This window comes from Symphalangus syndactylus, chromosome 4, assembly GCF_028878055.3.
Source record: "Symphalangus syndactylus isolate Jambi chromosome 4, NHGRI_mSymSyn1-v2.1_pri, whole genome shotgun sequence".
In the NCBI taxonomy this organism is placed as follows: domain Eukaryota; kingdom Metazoa; phylum Chordata; class Mammalia; order Primates; family Hylobatidae; genus Symphalangus; species Symphalangus syndactylus.
The window spans coordinates 117,835,340-117,855,683 of NC_072426.2; positions in this window are offsets into that span (position 1 = coordinate 117,835,340).

Here is a 20,344-nt window from a genome sequence, read left to right on the forward strand (position 1 = left end):
AATATTCTCTAGTATCATCGTACTTAAGAGACAAAGTCCCATTTGAGGATGGGATTTGCTTCAAACACAGGGCTGGACTCTTCCTCAAGACATTTACCAAAGTTGGAAGCAGTGGAAGCAGGAGGCCAAAGACCAAAGTCGCAAACCTCTGAAGGACAGACTGAATCTCGGTCTCTTAAGGCTAAGATGATGGAAACTTTGAATAAAAAGACCTGGAAGAACATGCCTAAGAAACAGAGGTGAACTGATTCAAAGTAAGTCATATATATCCAGTTCTGACTCACCTTAATGAATTTGGAAATGAAAAGACCAGCCCCTAACACTATCTTTCTAACATGGAACCCTCCTGGAAGACAATATTATCTGGCACCTCTAAAGATTCTTGTGTATAATATTTGACATACAATTTAAAATTTCTAGATTTGTGGAGAGATTGGAAAATGTGGCTGATAATCAAGGAAATAAAACATAATGGTAGGAGATCTTAGATGATTCAGATTAAAATTAGGATATAAGGGCTTTGAAATAATCAGCTCTAATATATCAAAGAAATTAAAGGAAAATAGATGAAAAGATGGAGAATTTCAACAGAACATTGGAATTTATTATAAAGAACAAAATTGACAATCTATAACTACAAATTTAATATCTGAAAATAAGAACTTGAATAATGGCAGACTGACCTATAAAAGACAGCATAATTGAACTAAAAGACAGATAAATAGAAAATATCCAAATTGAAACACAAAGAAAAAATTTTTTTAAAATAGAGCTAAGTATAAGAAGAAATGTTGTATCCAGTGTAAATGTTGAATTTACATGTAATTGGAATCCTAGAAGGAGATAAAAATGGAAAAGGAGAAATGAGGCAGAAGCAATACCTGAAAAGATAATACCCAAGATGTAAAGCTGATTAAAAAGAAAAAAAATCAACTTGCGGATTCAAGAGGCCTAAGAAGTCCCAAGCAGGAGAAATACAAAGAAAACTATACCTAGGCACGTCATGGTCTAACAGCTGAAAACCAACAATAAGAAAATATTAGAAAACAGCCAGGGCCAAGCACGGTGGCTCATGCCTCTAATCCCAACACTTTGGGAGGCCAAGGTGAGTGGATCACTTGAGGTCAGGAGTTTGAGACCAGCCTGATCAACATGGTGAAACCCCATCTCTACTAAAAATACAAAATTAGCCTGGTGTGGTGGCAGGCACCTGTAATCCCAGCTACTTGGGAGGCTGAGGCAGGAGAATTGCTTGAACCCAGGAAGCAGAGGTTGCTGTGAGCCGAGATTGTGCCATTGCACTCCAGCCTGGGCAACAACAGTGAAACTCCGTCTCAAAAAAAAAAAATAAAACAGCCAGAAGAAAAACAACAACAACACACGCAACCTTTATGGGGAACAACAACAACATTGACAACTGACTTTGCAACACAAACTAGAGAATCCAGAAGAAAAAAGAGTAACATCTTGTATAGTGAGACCCCCTGAAACTATTGCTATGGAATAAAAGATGAAATGCTCCTGATTATTGTAATAAAAAATTGCATGCAGGATTGTGTAAAGACAATGCCAGGTTGGACTGCCAGAATGAGCCAACAGCGCATGATGTGCTTCCCCCTGCAGAGAGCCTATGAATGGACGTGCAGTCAGGGAGGTTTCACATCACCAAGATTCCTATCCCAGTAAAGCAGATGTTCATAGCTCTAGGAATGGAATGCGACCCTTGTGGAAAGCCTATAAACGGACGCATTGGGGGGCACCTGTCCATATGGCTGTAAGATAGGGCTATCTTGGCACAGCTCTTCTAGGCCTCTTTAGGGTTAAGGCATACTCCCTTCTGATAATTACTGGTCTAACTGGTTGTCTGGCTTCACTTCCTGTTTCTATGGATTGTTTGTAACCAGCTTTTGCTGCAACTGTTACTGCTGATTAATATCTTGCTAATCATAGGTTATGGAAAGACTGTGTTTCCATTTTAAGGCTCCATTAGAAATTACTGATGCACACACTATATTGTAAATTCTTACCTCTGTATGCTGTACTTCTGCATACAGATGTTATGTTAAAGAATTACTTCATCCCCATATGACCATCTCACCTCATAATCAAATGACCCTAAATCCCTCACTAACTTACCCTGCCCTCACTAAACTTAATAATAAATGCTGGTATATCCAGTGCATTGTTGGCACCGCGGGACCAGAGGTGGTGACCCCCCTGGACCCAGCTTTCACTATCTTGTGTGTGTCTATTATTTCTCGACCTGCCGATCTGCCTGGGAACAAAGAGAGAGCCCCATTGCATTGTGGGCTGCTGGCCAGATCTTGCAATAATCTTGAAGCTACTGGAAAAAAAATTTCAGCTATCCCAAGGCATTGACATACAATTTAAAAGGCAATGCAGGGCATCATATGGTGAGGCAGCTCACAAGAGACAGCCAAACTGGCTTTTATGCAGATTCACGCTCATAATAATTAGCCCGCTCCTTCAATAACTCATTAATCCATGAGTGGATTCATCCATTCATGAATCAGAGCCCTCTTGACCCAATCACCTTCCAAAGATCCCACCTCTCAACACTGATGCACTGGGACCAAGTTTCCAACACACTTTCGGGATGCATTCAAAACACAGTACATATGATAGAAGTAAAATATGTGACAATAATTACACAAAGGACAAGAGGGAAATAAATGGAGTTCAAGTATGGTAGTGGTCTTGCATTATTTAGGATGTGATAAAGTTACTAATTTTAGATATACTGTAGTAAATCAATAATGCATTGTTTAATATTTATGATAGCCACAGAAAAATTAATAAAGAATCTGTAACAAATAGGCCAATAAAGAAATAAAAATGGAGTAAGGAAAAATTTTTATTAATCTAAAAGTAGAGAAGAAAGGAGGAATGAAGGAATAAAGAAAAGATGGGGCAAACAAAAAAATAGTTAAATAGATATCTGAATTCCACTGTGTTATTAATCACATTAACTGAACAACAAACTGAAAAATCTAGGAAGAATACAAAAACTACTGGTCTGCGTGAAAGGAATAAGTCTCAATTATATGCTATTAACAGAAGGAACAATTTTACTCTAAGCATACAAAAGGAAAATTTGCAGATAAAAGAATGAAAATACATTCTTTTATTTTTTTGAGATGGAGTCTCATTCTGTCACCCAGGCTGGAGTGCAATGGTACAATCTTGGCTCACTGCAACCTCCACCACCCAGGTTGAAGCAATTCCCCTGCCTCAGCCTCTGAGTAGCTGGGATGTAATACCTGCAGGTACCTGTCACCACACCTAGCTAATTTTTGTATTTTTAGTAGAGACAGGGTTTCGCCATCTTGGCCAGGCTGGTCTTGAACTCCTGACCTCAGGTGATCTATCTGCCTCTGCCTCCCAAAGTGCTGGGATTACATGCATGAGCCACTGTGCCTGGCCAAATGAAAACATATTCTATTAAAAAATTAGCACAAAGAAAGTTAGTGTAGCTATGTTACTATATGACATAGTAGACATTAAGGCAAGACGTATTATGACAGAAAAAGTCATGCGTTTCATATTGATTAAATGGTCAACTGAACAGAAAATTATAGTGACCCTAAACTTGTATATACAAAATAACATAGCTTCAAAATATATAAAGCAAAAGTTGACAGTGTTAAAGAGGGATCAAACATATATCTATATTTAGCAACTGATGAAGTGCTAAGAATAGAATGTTGGACAGGGAAACAAGGCCTAGCACTGAAGGAGTCTACTGTGTAACATAATAGTGTGTTAACAGGTAAACATTTCCTATCACATTTGAATAAAAGTACTGTTCTAAACACTATCATCATTCTAATTTTAAACAGAAGTTGAAGAAGTCTAATTGAGACACGTCACTTGACTAACAATTGGCAAAGTCAGGATAAGAAGTAAGATCTTTCTGACTTAAGATGAGCTTTTAACCATTATATCAACATTCAAATTCCAGAGACAATTCTCTTTTCAACTGGGAATGTATATAGAATGGTCAGCATTTGATTTATTTAAATAAGGGCTTTTAAAACGTAACTACTATCTGTTGTCACCATGATTTTGGTACAAAAAATATGAAGGATATAATTTCAGGTGAAAATATAGCAATCCTTCCCCCCAAAATGATATTTGTCAACATTTTACTGATATGTATAAACAAATAAATAATTTCTTCCCTTACTTTATCACAGACCAGTGAAAAGTTTATCACAGATCAACACTAATTCATTTTCTGGCTTTAGGGAACTGACCTAATGAACTATTAAAGAGTAAAATGCAATCAAAATTACATCATAATACCTCAGCTAATGATAATGTAGCCAGATATAACATAAGGCAACTTAAAAACACAAAGAAATACAGATTGAGGCCTGCTACCTAATGGAAAGAAAGACAAACAATTTCCAAGCATTTATTCATTATTCAACATATCGAGTTCCTACTTGGTTAGGAGAACAACGTTTAATAAGACTGACCTTGTCTCTGCCTTCATGGAGCTCATTAGGTTTCGTAGTCTACAATCTTCAGGTTCTACTATCTAGTGGAAATCAGGTAAACTATTGGAACAGAACTTTGCCATTTATATTACTCTGGCCACTTGAGCAATTTCTTGCACTCTCAAAAGAACTGAGCCATAAATATCACCAAAATAATCTAGTTGAGCCATGGATTCCAACACCATGCAAAGCAAAAGTGTCTATATAATTGATATATTTTCTGTGTATATATGTGTGCATGTGTGTGTATGTCATTTGCTCCTGTTTCAACTGTCATCTTCCTTCTCTAACTTGCCATTCCAGCCTTTCTGATTGATTCAAATGTCAACTTCATCAAATAGTAAATTCCTATATAGACTCGAGTTTACTCTTAAACTCCATTAGTTGAGTTGTGTCAACACCAAATTGCACTAATTCCCATAACTATATAATATATTTTAAAATTACTTAGTGTAAGTTCTATCTTATTGATATTCTTTTCCAAATTTTCTTTGAAATACACATATATTCATTATTCTGTTGGGTTTCTTGCTAGAGTTGCCATTAGTTTTAAAAAGTAATCATAAAGTCTTAGCAATGTTCTTCTTGAAAATTTTTGTTACAGGTACAGAAGGTTATTTTTTATTAACTTTTTGCAGACATTTTATTATTTTTTTTAAAGATACTAATATAATATTAAGCTGAAATTCCATTAAGATAATTCTTCCTTGGACCAGACTGAAGCAGTTCAAATATAGATGCCCAGTGACTAAGGGCTTTTGTTTTCTTTGAGAGAAAGGTCCAAACTGGGGAGGGCTTCATGTCTTTTCTCACAATCATGACTGATCCCCTCCACCAAATCTGCACACAAAAGAGGCTCTCTCTGGTACCCTGCCACGACCCTAATCCTTCTCATGACCGTCCATAAAAGATCTAAGCAAAAGAACCTGTCAGTGAATAGGAACCCCCACACTCGACCTTTAGAAATGCATTAATATTTTAGCTGATTTCTTCCTTTTCACTTGCATTTTCCTTCTGTGCTTTGCCAAGCATAGGTAAGTCAATCATGGCATCCTTTCTTTCTGGGGGTGGGTGGTTGCGAAGGTGCCCCTGTTTAGATTTCGGACCGCCTAATTGTTCCACAACCTCAATTCTCTGATGGCCTCAAGAGAAGTTGCAATTTTGTGGTTTATCTGGATTTTTCTCATTGTCAGTGTAGACGTAGTGTTCCTTCCAGCTTTCTACATTCCAGGCAAAAAAAGACCTCTTCCTCACTGTTTTAATTGATACAGTCTGTCATTTCCTCACAAGTAACACAAAGATATTTACATTTAGGCTATATTTGCTGATACAGTTGTCCCTTGGTATCTGTGGGGGATTGGTTCCAGGACCTCTGCAGATATCAAAATCTGTGGATGTCCAAATTCCTCAGTAGTGCAGTTGGCCTTCCATATGCATAGGTTCTGCATCTGTGGATTCAACCGAGGATCGAAAATATTTGGAAAAAAGAAAATTCCACAAAGTTTCTAAAAGCAAAGCTTGAATTTGCCACACATCGTGTACTACATTGAATCCACATGAATGAATTGATATGTAAGGATTGTATTAGGTATAGGCAATCTAGAGATGATTATGGGAGGATGTGTGTAGGTTATATGCAAATATTATATCACTTTACATACACATTTGAGCATACTCAGGTTTTGAAATCCACATCATTTCTGAAACCTATCACCCACAGACACTGACAGATGACTATTTGCATATAAATAACATACACACATTCTCCCCTATACTTTAAATCATCTCACTTAGGATACTTAATACAATGTAAGTGTTATGTAAATAATTGTTATATTGTGTTGTTTACTTGTATTATTTTTTATTGCTGTATTGTTTTTATTATACTAATATTATTTTAAAATATTTTTATCCATATTTGGTTGAATCGTGGTGGCAGAACCCGTGGATACAGAGAACTACTTGCCATTTAGCACACTACTCTTTTCGATGTACTAAGGTAACCTTATTTTTAAATCAATGTCACTTATCTATTAAAATAAATCCTATGTAGAGCCACAGTATACAAAAGAAACCGAAGAGAAGCTGTCTAACTGAACAAAGTTGAGTGATCAGACCCACCCTCTCTATTCTTGTGATGACCTCAGTGCTCCTTACATCTCAAAGAGCATGGTGTGAAACATTCTGCGTCACTGAAATATACCTTAGAAACTGGTCAAGAGGAACTGAGAACTGAGCTTGAGCATAGCCATTTCCGAACTTTTCTTGATTCCTCACATCTATGTATGTATATGTAAAAACAAGAAATATTTTTAAACATAGGATATTTTTAAAAATATAATAGAAGTTCTTATTCTGTCTTCCCACCTCTCATTGGATTATCTCCCACATTCTCTGGAGGACAATCACCACCAACTTTTAGCAAATGTTTGTCAGATTTACTCTCTGTGGTAGAACTAGGCTACTTCCTCTTTCCACATGCCTCTGTTCCTCTCAGTCTTGCAATATGGGGCCTATTGATTTCTCCCAAATGTAGCCCAGTCCAATCTAAAGAGCTGGGCCAAGAGAGTCTTGGATGCAAGGGAAGAAAAGCAGCCTGGATTCCCTCATTGGTGGAATGTAGAACTGAACTGACTTCCTTCGGGTGGGCCTATATATTGTGCCCTGGGATATTCCTGCTTTCTGATTGATCGATGCTGACCACTCCTCCCATGCCTCTGAAATTTTATTCCATTTCTCATTGATAGCCACCTCTGGTAAGATGGAACTCAAGTGGGAATTTCTGAACACAATTCAAAGAAGGAAGAAGGAAAAAGCAGGTGAGAGGGACAATAGATGAGAATGAGAATTTCTTTTAACATCCAGCTAATTCCGCAGATTTTGTAAAAGAGACATCTGTAAGCATGCTATGTAAGTCTGAAACCACTTGTCTTAGAATTTTACATCTACTCAGTTTATCATTGCCTATTTTACAATGGAAAAAGCTATAGTTAAAATAAGCTGGAGACTTCCTGCTATAGTTTGAGATGCATTACAGATCAATCAGGCAGCTCTCACAGAAAGGATGTACCCAAAGTGTGAGCCATAGAATAGACTACTGTGCAAAATGTCATTAAGTAAAGCCTAAATAATAGGTGCTATGATTTGGTAAAAGAGTAAATTATAAAGTTACCACAGGTAAAAACAATATTTGTCGGTAATAAATAGGTAATATTTTGGAGTTTAAAGCCTTTTAGGAAATGAAAAGGACTTTTCAGATTAGTCTTATCCTGAAAGTTCTTCATTTCCTCCAGAAGATAAAGATAGATATCATTGTTTTCACCATGGCAGCACTGGGAAAATCAAAGGCAGTATGTACTAGTAGTCAGAGCTGGCATGTACAGTTGTGCACTCGTTCACTGAACAACTCTAAGGGGACCAATTTCCATCAGAATTGTATGCATACCATATGACTACTTCATGGTTCATATGTGTGCTATTGACTAGAACAGAATATTTTGGAATCCTGGCCTGCCCTTTATTAATCCTATAATCTTGGAGGAGTTATTTAACCTCTCTGTGCTTCTATTTTATTATCTATCAAATAATAAGAAAAAATTCCCTTATAGGCTAGTTCTGAATATTAAATGGGATAATAGTAAAAAAGTTTTTATTTCTATTTATTTTTATTTTTATTACTATTTTTTTTTTTTTTTGAGATGAGGTCTCGCTCTGTCGCCCAGGCTGGAGTGCAGTGGTGCAACTTTGGCTCACTGCAACCTCTGCCTCCCAGGTTCAATGATTCTCCTTCCGCAGCCTCCTGAATAGCTGGGATTACAGGCATATGCTACCACACCTGGCTAATTTTTGTATTTTTAGTAGAGACAGGGTTTCACCATGGTGGCCAGGCTGGTCTCGAACTCCTGGCTTCAAGTGATCTGCCCACCTTGGCCTCCCAAAGTGCTGGGATTACAGGCATGAGCCACCACACCAGGTCCTATAAAGTTTTTAATCCAGTGCAGTGGGCAGAATAACAATTCCCCCAAAGATATCCATGTCCTAATCCCCAGAACCTGTGATATGTTATATTACAAAAGGAAATTAAAGTTGCAGATGAAATTAAGGTAGCTAGTCAGCAAGACTTAAAATAAGAATATTATCCAGGATTATCTGGATGGGCCCAGTATAATCATGTGGGTGTTTAAAAGCAAACAGGAAAGTAGAAGAGTGGGTCAGAGAGAGAGGCAACAAGAGAAAGAGGGCGAGAGATGTGAAGCATGAGAAGGACTCAACCTACCATTGCTGGCTGAAGACAAAAGAAGGGGCCATGAGCCAAAAAATGTGGGTAGCCTCTAGAAGGGTGTTCAGTCTTTTGGCTTTCCTGGGCCACATTGGAAGAATTGTCTTGGGTTACACATAAAATACATGAACACTAACAATAGCTGATGAGCTTAAATTAAAAAGAAAAAGCAAAAAAAATCTCATAATGTTTTAAGAAAGTTTACAAATTTGTGTTGGGCTACATTCAAAGCCATCCTGGGCCACATGCAGCCCACAGGCTGTGGGTTGGACAAGCTTGCTCTAGAAGCTGAGAATCTTCCTCAGCTAAAAAGCCAGCAAGAAAACAGGGGCTTTAATCCTACAGTTGCAAGGAGCAGAATTCTGCCAAAAATCTGACTGAGCAATGAAAGGAATTGTTCCCCAGATCCTCCAGAAAGGAACGCAGTCTGCTGACACCTTGGCTTTAGCCCAGTGAGATCTCTTTTGGACTTCTGATCCAAAGAACTTTAAATGTATATTGTTTTAAGTCATCATGTTTGTGGCAATTTACAGTAGCAATAGAAGCTAAAACTATACCCATTTATGTGATTGCTACTATTGTTGTTGTTTATTCATTTACTCAATCATTAAAAATATCCACTGAGAGTCTACTAGGTGCTAGGCATGGTTCTAAGTACTGGGATACCACAAGAAACAAACTGGTGAGAGTCTCGCCATTCTAAAACTTGCCTCTCAGTAGAATATAACCATATAACTAGAGCAAGGGGCAGGGAAGCACAGGAACTAGCTGTAGGCAGTTTGCTGAGTATGCAGTTGGGCCTCCACATCTGCAGGATTCGCATCTATAGATTCAACCAACCACGAATTGAAAATATTTTTGTAAATGGATAGTTGCACCTGTATTGAGTATGTACAGACTTTGTTTTGTCATTATTCCCTAAATACTATAATAAACACCTAGTTACATAGCATTTACAGTGTACTAGGTAGAAATAATTTAGAGATAAAGTACACAGGAGGCTGTGCATAGGTTGTATCCAAATACTATGCCATTTTATATAAGACACTTGAGCGTCTGCAGGTTTTGTTATCTCAGCAGGGGTGGGGGGTGGTCTTGAAACCAACTCTCCCATAGATACCGAGAGACAATTTATTGGGGGAAATTCAGCCAGATATCAGGCGAAATTCACCCCCGATATTTCACGTAGGTTCTTTTCTATTTTCCCTAAGCGTCGGCCGGTTTGAGAAATAAAGGGACAGAGTACAAAAGAGAGAAAATTTAAAGCTGGGCATCCGGGGGAGACATCACATGTCGGTAGGTTCTGTGATGCCCCCTGAGCCATAAAACCAGCAAGTTTTTATTAGGGATTTTCAAAAGGGGAGGGAGTGTACAAATAGGGTGTGGGTCACAGAGATCACGTGCTTCACAAGGTAATAAGATATCACAAGGCAAACGGAGGCAGGGCGAGATCACAGGACCACAGGACCGGGGCAAAATTAAAATTGCTAATGAAGTTCTGGGTACACATTGTCATTGATAACATCTTATCAGGAGACAGGGTCTGAGAGCAGACAACCGGTCTGACCAAAATTTATTAGGTGGGAATTTCCTCATCCTAATAAGCCTGGGAGTGCTATGGGAGACTGGGGCTTATTTCATCCCTACAGCTCGACCATAAAAGATGTCCACACCCAAGGGGGCCATTTTAGAGGCCTACCGTCAGGGACACATTCTCTTTCTCAGGGATATTCCTTGCTGAGAAAAAGAATTCAGCGATATTTCTCCCATTTGCTTTTGAAAGAAGAGAAATATGGCTCTGTTCCACCCGGCTTACTGGTGATCAGAGTTTAAGGTTATCTCTCTTGTTCCCTGAACATTGCTGTTATCCTGTTCTTTTTCAAGGTGCCCAGATTTCATATTGTTCAAACACACATGCTCTACAAACAATTTGTGCAGTTAAAGCAATTATCACAGGGTCCTGAGGTGACATACTTCCTCCTCAGCTTACGAAAATGATGGGATTAAGAGATTAAAGTAAAGACAGGCATAGGAAATCACAAGGGTATTGATTGGGGAGGTGATAAGTGTCCATGAAATCTTCACAATTTATGTTCAGAGATTGCAGTAAAGACAGGCATAAGAAATTATAAAAGTATTAATTTGGGGAACTAATAAGTGTCCATGAAATATTCACAATTTATGTTCTTCTGCCATGGCTTCAGCCGGTCCCTCCATTCGGGGTCCCTGACTTCCTGCAACAACAATTGTATTATCTAAGAAAGTAAACCTTTAGAAATAAAGGTAATGAATGCTGAGCAATTGTGGACAAAGAAGTTGAGAATTCTCCAAATTCAGTTTTTTAAAGGCACTAATACAAGTAAGTGAAAATATTATAACAAAAAAGTATAGGAAGAGGATTATTTCACAGTTTGATAAATGAAGAATGTAGTCTGGTCAATGCAGAGACATTTCATTAAGCTTTTACCTGAATAAAAGTGACAGTAAGGTGGAGCCAAGAGTATTTGTAGTTTATTGGATGTTTAATTAACCTTAAGTTAATTGCTTCACAAAGTGTAAATAATTCTCATTTCATTTTATGAATTTTTTCATTCCAGATCATTTTGCTTTAATTAAGTACACATTTTTAAAACTCCTCAGAACCATTATAGATTTCAATTCACTGAGTCAACTTACAGAATTATATTTTGTCTAATCTAAGCATTTGCATATGTGTTATGTCCTTATATTTTCACAAACATTCTGTGAAATATCTTACCCCCATTTTACTGATCAGAAACCAGGCACAGTTAGAAAGTGATGAATGATTCAAATAGATACTGATGGACATTTCACAGTTTACATCAAAATTTTAAACTTTGTAAAGACAGGAAAAGGAGCTTCATGGTGACCAAGGATATCAGCTCCCTTCCTCTGGCGCTAACTCCTAACGTAAAAAGCAAAAAAATGCAGCACAAGTGATCACTTTCATCTCTACTAAAAGCTATGGAGATGCCTGCCAAAATATAGAAACCCGCCCCATTCAGTGCTGCAAATCTTTCAGTTTAAACTTCTGGTGGCAAAGGAAACAGCACCAATTTGCAACATTCCAGTGCTCTGAGTTGGTTTCTGCAGTCTATGTCGGCTCTGCAAGGAGAATGAATTGATGCCATGGTCCTTCGTTACTTTCAATAAACTCTGGAATTAATAAAGGATCTTGAGAAATGAACCAATGGTGAAGGTTTGGAAGGAGGAAGTCGTCAACCTAGAAGTTAAGTAATCACAGGCTTACTGTTGTCTTATATTGATGGAATATCTATGTATTAACACTGTAAGGCAACACAAGAAAAATGTTTTCACCAGATATGTATACTTTTCCCTCTTTTAAATAAGAAATTGTTTTCTTTGGACAACTTGGCAAAAACCAATCATCTGTCAGTGATGCTGTAATGGGTGGTTTTGGGACGTGTTTTTAAGGTTAGGTTTCTTGCAAAAAGTGACAACTGAAGAAACTTTTAAGCAAACAAGAGAGAATTACTTGATGGACACAGCATGATAGATTTATCTTAGGTCTACAAAAAGCACAGGGCTCAGAAAAGAAGAAACCAGAAGGAGACCATTTTGAGCAAGTGAACTGTATAATATTGTGAGTGGAGATTGAGGAAATTGATGCAAGTATTTTGAAAGCCCATGAGATCACCTAAACATTTGATAGTAGGAAATACTTCAATGAAAGCACATCCATTTTGTGCAATATTATATACCATTAAAATCATGTTTTTGAGGATTATTTAATGGTACTAGAAATCATTTATGATATAATGTTACTTGAAAGAGAAAGCAGGATATAAATTTCATATTCAGGATAATAGCAGTTTTGTTATACATATAGCCACCCGCCAACATGCACACATGCATACCTTATCAGAAGGTGTTACAAATATACAAATGAAACAGAGTAATCTGTCTTGAGCATGATAGGGAATGTATTGATAATATAACTGAACAATTCAGGATGAAATTGGCTTCAAAGGTTGATCCAAGTCCAAATATGGTGCCAGGACCCCATTTCTCACAATACATTTTTTCGCTCTAGTTTTGTGCCATTGCTCTCATTTGCAGGTAGGTCCTGCCCTAGAGCACAGAGAGGTTGCACGTACTCTCATTCAAGTTAGGTGGGAAAGAGGGTTTGAACAGGGTCTTGGTTTGTTTGTCTTGTTTCTTGTTCCCAACCCTGAACCCATCCCTGTAGCTAAGAGGGTGTAACACCTCTCACCACCCTCCCCAACCAGAAGTGAGGTAAGTTCCAGCCAAATCACATGGCTAGGAGATTCAGGTGACCTTTCAGAAAGGGGAATGGAAGGGTGGGTGGCAAAGCAACAAACAAATGTTTGCTACTCATACTCTCACACAGGGAATAATTGGAAGAAAGGATACCCCAATTTTAATTGGTTGCCATGGGCTATGTATATACACATATACACAGACACACACACACATGCATATTTAATATGGATTATAGATGATTTCATATGACTTTACAAACTTATTTATTTTTATTTTTATTTTATTTTATTTTTTTGAGATTGAGTCTAGCACTCTCGCCCAGGCTGGAGTGCAGTGGCACCATCTCGGCTCACTGCAAGCTCCGCCTCCCGGGTTCACGCTGTTCTCCTGCCTCAGCCTCCCGAGTAGCTGGGACTACAGGCACCTGCCACCACACCCACCTAATTTTTTGTATTTTTAGTAGAGATGGGTTTTCACTGTGTTAGCCAGGATGGTCTCGATCTCCTCATGATCCACCCGCCTCAGCCTCCCAAAGTGCTGGGATTACAGGCGTGAGCCACTGAGCCCGGCCAAGCTTATTTTTCAAGAACATTCCAATAATTACATATAATCTGAGAAATAAATTACAAAGCTCCCTAAAACCAAAGGTGCACATTTCTAGCTTATCAATAAAGTCAGGTCATTTATAGATTGATAGTTTTAAATACTTCTATAAGGCTGTATATTGTTTTATGCATATAGTTTTATAACTCTACATATAGTTTTATAGTTATATGTAGACAGATAGATATACATTATTTATAAAATAATATACATTTAAAAGTTTGGGACCAAGTGGTAAAAGGTTCTGAAAAGTGTTTGAGACCATGGGAGAGGTAGTGAAGAGAGTGATTTCATCAAGCAATAGTTGAGAAATGTTATTTTTGCAATATATTTTTGATTAATGTTAATAGGTATAATTAATTATAATTAATATTTTGTAGCAAATGTTTAAATAATTATAGTCAGGAACTTCAAAAACTTTATTTAAAAAAAAAATTACTCAGAGAATGTCATGTACTGGCCTGTGCCTGGGCTTTCCCAAGCTATTTCTTCTCTAGTCCCACCTGTCTCTATGTCAGTGTTAGCCCATTGCCAATGGTCTCCCCACAAAAGAAAGCAACACATACTCACCCTAGTAAAATAGTTTTATTGGCATTCTTGTGGACAGATGGAGAATGGGAGTCTAACACATAGCACAGCTTTATAGACATCCTCATTTACCCTTCTCCATACATTCCCAAAACGCTCTCTCCCTTGGCAGCTGTCTCGTCCCTCCTAGCTCACTCAGCCCCTCAGTCTGCATCTATTTTTTTTTTCTTTTCCACCTCCTCCTTCTCTTCTGCAGCCACATGGCTTCAGTCCCTACCACCCTGGGACACTTCCTCTAGGTTAAGAGTCAAAATGCAAATGCCCGCAGGAGGCAGGTGGGCAACATAAAGAAAAGAGCAGAAATTCCAGGTACCGAAGACTAGCAGGGACTATGGCAAACTAGACAACGAATGCCTCATAAAACACTTGGTGCCTGTAGGGATGAGGATCCTGTATTCACTGGCTCCCGATTGTCAAAGAGACACTGGAAATAGGATCTTTAACATCTTTAAAAAATACCACAGGGTCAAGGAAAATGTATTTGCCAGCCAGATGAAACCCATGAGCTACCAGTTTACAAGTTTGTCCCTAGATATCTCCATTCCTCTTCCTAAGTGGACAAAGTTAGTCCTCTCTTGGTGTCCTTCATTTGTATAACCAAACATTAACCACTGCTCAGGGTAAATGTCAATGATTCATCACCTAGCACACGAGTGTGTGTGTGTGTGTCTGTGTGTGCGTGTGTGTGTGTAGGTGGCATGGCAGGTATAAGTTTATAGACACAAAAACTCTCCAACACAGCAATGCATCTTGCAGCAAGGATAATCTAAGTGTTGGGAAAGCTGGCTCTACTTCCTATTTAGCCACTTCCTAGTTTTGCTCTTCTATCCCACGCCTATAATACCATGATAAATGCTGAAATGCCTTAAACTCTAAAATTAAATATACTATGTTGTACATATTTCCTTTTATGCCCTTTGTTTCCTTTGGGGTGAAAATATGCTAATGAGCCAAACATCATTCTATCATCAATGATTGGTAGGATTCAGGAGGTATCAGTGTGTCCAAGCTGCTGTGATGGACATTGTATGAGTGAGGTAAGACTGAAGAGTCAATGCCCAGAAGCAATGGCTTAAAAAAAATTTTTTTGACCACGTGTCAGCTCTTCAAACAGAGGAATTGGTTACTTAAGTGTGGAAAGGCTGAAAGAACAGAAAGGGAACACTATAAGAATATCTAGAGATAATAACGGCAGGAATTAGCCCATGCCTTGAGAAAGACGGACAGAAAGTAGAAGGTGGGGTTACTGTAACCAGAAGATTGAAGGAGGGGCTCCAAAGAGCTGATATTATAGCTTTGAAGAGGGGGTGGCATCTGACTTCTGTTGGTATCTCTGCTGCTAGAGTCTGACAGAAGCTGAAAGAAGTTGAAAGAAGCTGGAGGCTACAGCCAGTGCAGCTGCTGGAGCCATGCTGAGGGAAACAGAAACACGGAAAGGAAGCCTCTTCTCTCTCCTCTGACCTTCTCCTCCACTTGCAGAAGGAACCAGCTGGCAAAGGAGGGTCCCAATGCCAACATCACAGAGCAGTGTAGAGAGGGGTGGATTTGGAGTTAGAGACAGTAGGGAGATAACTGGCACAGATGGAGCCACAATAAAAAATACAGATCACATCAGGACTCAGCACAGAGCTTTTGCACACATGTCCAACTGAAACAAGCTTCACGAACCAGTGGGATGCACTGTATCTTATTTTCTATTCTATTCTGTGTCATTTTAATTATTAAAATGCTGGTTACACTCTCCTACGTGATTTCATAATCCACTAATGCCTTAGAGGAGTCTCAAATCTAAAAAAGAAGTGAATGATTCTGAGACTCCATGAGAGCAAAGTGTATGTGGTTGAGATGAAGAAGGATGTCCATCAAATTCAAACAAAAATCTGAGCAACTTGGAAAATGCAGGGAAAGTATGGGAAGATTTGTTTTTCAAATTTCAGAGTAGTCTTTGCAAGAAAACAGAGAATATCATTGTGGTAAAGTCAGCAAGATCACATTTTAATTTTGACCCTGCCTTCCTCATCAACATTACAGATGTCAGTTTACAAGTAACGTATGACATAGTTTTACATGCTGGGTGGCACTGAAATACTTAATGTCCTTTTTAGAGTCAACATTTATCAGCATGGTGGCACATGGAAATTAGGTTTGTTTTCTTTAGTTGGTCTTAGGAAAATCACAGTGCTGTCCACCGGATGGCATAAAAGTCACTAAAAACCGATTCTTCTTTTTATTTCTGGGGTAATTAATCTAGAAGAGTAGATTTGTATGGCCCAAAAACACAATAGGATTGCATTATTTCCTTTTGGTTTTTAGCTATTATCTAGTATTAAGTCAATCTTTCATATATATGTATATATTTAAGTTCATCAGTAATTCAAATACTGAATTTGATCTTTATGAAGAGATTTGGATATCAATACTATTACAAACACAATCTCTACCATCCCCCCAAAAGTAGACATACACACAGAAATTTGGAGAGAAACCCAGTTAAAATATGCTATAGAAAAGGCAAATTAAAAGCAACATAGATGGTTTGACTCACAGAGTTTAAAACCTGGAAGACTGGGCAAGGTGGTTCACACCTGTAATCCCAGCACTTTGGGAGGCTGAGGTAAAATTTTTTTCAAAATGTCAACAGAAAAGTTTCCAATCATCCAATTAAACAGATAATTTGTTTACATTGGGGAGGAGAAGTGTGCCATAACTCTGATGTGTGTTTATACACGCATGTGTAAAGAGTGTGTGTACATGCGTGTGTAAAATAATATGAGTATTCAAAGGCACAGGTCCAAGTTTAGGAAGAACAGGCCATGTTGACTTGGTGGTATATACCCAGAACCTGTTTGTTGATGTCAGTAAACTTAGTACTTTTTTCCTTGGGCCAGAGAAGATGTCATCAGACTGTGAATCTGAATTGCTTTCTCTCTTTTTCTTATTGATATTTAAGAATATGAAAGAAAAAGGTCTTTCTATCCAAAATAGATGAAGCTTAGCTGTAAATTTCGAATGCTGATATTTCTCAGCTGTTAGGTTTTAACAAAATGTCTAAAAGCCAACCTGCTGCTCACAGTAATAAGCAATATCTCTTATATAAAATAGTTCCTGAAGCAAGGGAAAAATTTAAAATACACAATCTCTTTAGCGGTTTCAGATCTTACTGTATTTCACTTGGTTTGTGACATCATTTTGTGACCTGTTTTAAGATCGCATTAGAAAAACCAAAAAAGAAAAATGATTGTATTAGATATGTATATATATAAGCACATGATCATTAAATCTGACTTTCCCCAAATGCCTTGAGATAAGAGATGACAAAATGAAGTGTAACAAAATCAGAGTTCAGAGTCATGTCCCTTAGAAAGTTACGTGACATTTTGGGCTTCATTCGCCTTATCTATATGAATTGCAATACCGCTTTTGTAAGTTTGTTGTAAGGATTAAATCATATAACATATGAAAAAAACAAGAAAACCTGGAAGAATTTTGGCTTGGATTATATAGAATTTTACCCTTTGCAGTTTTTTTTTTTTTTTTTTTACCATTTATTTAAATTCTTCTCTGTGCGTTAGATTCCAAACTTCATCAGGAAATCCCAGAGGCTGAATCTAGGCTCAGATCCTGCCTCTGCCATTAACACACCATTTGACCCTGGCAACTTATTAAGCTTATTATTTAATCTTATTAAACTCTTCACCTTACATGCACCACAGTGTCTAACAATACATATTCAGTAAAAACTATACTATAACTGTTGGAGCTTTTATCTTGTTAGATGAGGATATCTATCAAGAAACTATGATTCTTCTAATTTATTTCTACTGAAAAATATAAATACACACTAAAGGGAAAGGGGGCAAGCTTCCAGCTCTACTGGAATAGAGAACTATAATGATTGAGAGGTTGAGTTTGGAGTCTGTTCACCTAGGTTCAAATCCAGGCTCCTTGACTTCCTGGGTAACCTGGATGAGTTGCTTACCCTCTCTGTGCCTCATTCTTCCCACGTGTAAAATGGGGCGGAAAAAAAACACCATTTAACTCGTAAAATTGTCACATGGTTTAAAGCTGTGTACCTGTAAAGTGCTTTGCAACAGTCCCTAGCAAATAGTCCTTGGCCCACAATAACTATTAGCTATTACCACATTTTTATTCTTATGTCCAGAGTTTGGTTAATCCAGTAGAGAAGTAAAAGCAGGATGGAATGGAAGAGACTATGAAAAAGGCATGAATTTGGAGGATACTTCAAAGTTCTGAGAGTACATTGTAGCAACATTATAGTACTCGAAGTCCCATGGAATAACAGACTAAATCACAGGATCTCTTCATTTCCAAAATGTCCCAGCTCTCTGTTCACAAGAGTTGTCCATGGAAACACGAAAGACCCCTTTGGCTTTATAATTAAGAAACTCCCAGGTTTCATAAATAATGAAATAAATAAAACTTCAAGGAGAGATTAATACATATTTAAAAGAATTGCTAAAGTAAAAAAGACAGACAATGTCAAGCGTTGGAGAAAGTGTAAGGCAAATGGAAGTCACATACACAGTCAGGGGTCACATAAACTGCTAAAAATCACTTCAGAAAACTGGCTGGCTGCATCTGAGAGAGTTGAGCATATGCATTCTTCATAATCTATATATATTCTTTATAATCTATCAATTTCACTGTTAGGTGTATAAGCAATATAGATGAAGGCATATGTTCATCAAAAGACAAGTATATGAATGTTTATAGAGACAACATTTATAATGGCCCAAACAGAAAACAACCCAAATTCTATCACTGAAGAATGGGTAAGTAAATTGTGATATCTTCATGTAACAGAATGTCATATGTCATAGAGAATGAGGAAACCATTGTTAAGCAACATGGATGAATCTCACAAACATAATATTGAGAAAATTAGCCAGATATAAAAGAGTGCATATTGTTGGCCGTTGAACAACAAGAAGGTGTCAACCTGCTGTGTAGTTAGAAAATCCACATATAACCTTTGACTACCCCAAAACTTAACTATATAGCCTAATGTTGACCAGAAGCCTTACTGATAACATAAACACCCAAATAATACATATTTTGTATGTTATATACTATATACTGTAGCCTTACAATAAAGTAAGCTACAGAAAATAAAATGATATTAAGAAAATCATAAGGAGGGGAAAATATATTTACTGTTCATTAAGTGGAAGCAGATCGTCACAAAGATCTTCATCCTCATCGTCTTCACATTGAGTAGGCTGAGAAGGAGGAGGAGGAGGGGTTGTTCTTGCTGCCTCAGGGGTGGTAGAGGCAGAAGAGATAGAGGAGGTAAAAGGTGAGGCAAGAGAGGCAGGCACACTCTGGGTAACTTTTATGGAAAAAAAAAAATTCACATATAAGTGGACCTGTGCAGTTCAAACCCGTTATTGTTCAAGGGTCAACTGTGCTTTATGATTTCATTTATATAAAGTTTGAAAGAAGGCAAAACTAAACTAATTTTAGTTAGTTTAGTTTTGAAATCCTTTTAGTTTAGCATTGAAATCCTTTGTTTCTATGTCAGTCTCCCCTACTCAGTCATAACCTGATTAAGACTAGGGACAGTGTCTCATTATATCTTCAGTGTTCAACACAGAGGCTGGCACATAGTAGGCTTCTAGTAAATGTTAATTAAAAGTAAAATTATTGATATATCTTTTACTTTGTATTTTATAAAAATATACTTTGATGCCAAGTTTGCTGATCAGTTTTGTCACTATCCAGTAGTTTATGTCAACTATCTTCTTAATTCTTCCCCCAAATTTCACTCAAACATTTCATCATTTTTCCCTGCCTTCAAATATTATTAGCAAAACTCTGCTAATCAGAGAAGTAGAAGATGTCATAAACTGTACTTTCATTTTTTTGTTTTGGTTTTGTTTTGTTTTTGAGACAGAGTCTCATTCTGTCACACAGACTGGAGTATCGTGGAATAATCATGGCTCACTGAAGTCTCGAACTCCTTTGATCAAGCAATTCTCTCATCTCAGCCGCCAAGTAACTAGGACTACAGGCACATGGCACCGCATCTGGCTAATACTTCTATTTTTTTTACAGAGATAGTATC